This window comes from Scyliorhinus torazame, chromosome 5 (genome assembly GCF_047496885.1).
Source record: "Scyliorhinus torazame isolate Kashiwa2021f chromosome 5, sScyTor2.1, whole genome shotgun sequence".
NCBI lineage: Eukaryota > Metazoa > Chordata > Chondrichthyes > Carcharhiniformes > Scyliorhinidae > Scyliorhinus > Scyliorhinus torazame.
Window position 1 is genome coordinate 3014912 of NC_092711.1, and position 870 is coordinate 3015781.

Consider the following 870-nt stretch of genomic DNA (forward strand, 5'->3'; position numbering starts at 1 on the left):
TGTTTACTGCAGGGCACTGTTTGAATAGACTCTTTACTGTTGGCACTGTTTAAATAGACTCTGTTTACTGTAGTGCACTGTTTAACTAGACTCTGTTTACTGCAGGGCACTGTTTAAATAGACTCTGTTTACTGCAGGGCACTGTTTGAATAGACTCTTTACTGTTGGCACTGTTTAAATAGACTCTGTTTACTGTAGGCACTGTTTAAACAGACTCTGTTTATTGTAGGGCACTGTTTAAATAGACTCTGTTTACTGCAGGGCACTGTTTAAATAGACTCTTTACTGTTGGCACTGTTTAAATAGACTCTGTTTACTGTAGGCACTGTTTAAACAGACTCTGTTTATTGTAGGGCACTGTTTAAATAGACTCTGTTTACTGCAGGGCACTGTTTAAATAGACTCTTTACTGTTGGCACTGTTTAAATAGACTCTGTTTACTGTAGGGCACTGTTTAAATAGACTGTTTACTGTAGGCCACTGTTTAAATAGACTGTTTACTGTAGGGCACTGTTTAAATAGACTCTGTTTACTGCAGGGCACTGTTTAAATAGACTCTGTTTACTGCAGGGCACTGTTTAAATAGACTCTGTTTACTGTAGGGCACTGTTTAAATAGACTCTGTTTACTGCAGGGCACTTTTTAAATAGACTGTTTACTGTAGTGCACTGTTTAAATAGACTCTGTTTACTGCAGGGCACTGTTTGAATAGACTCTCTTTACTGTAGGGCACTGTTTAAATAGACTGTTTACTGTAGGGCACTGTTTGAATAGACTGTTTACTGTAGGGCACTGTTTAAATAGACTGTTTACTGTAGGGCACTGTTTAAACAGACTCTGTTTATTGTAGGGCACTGTTTAAATAGTCTC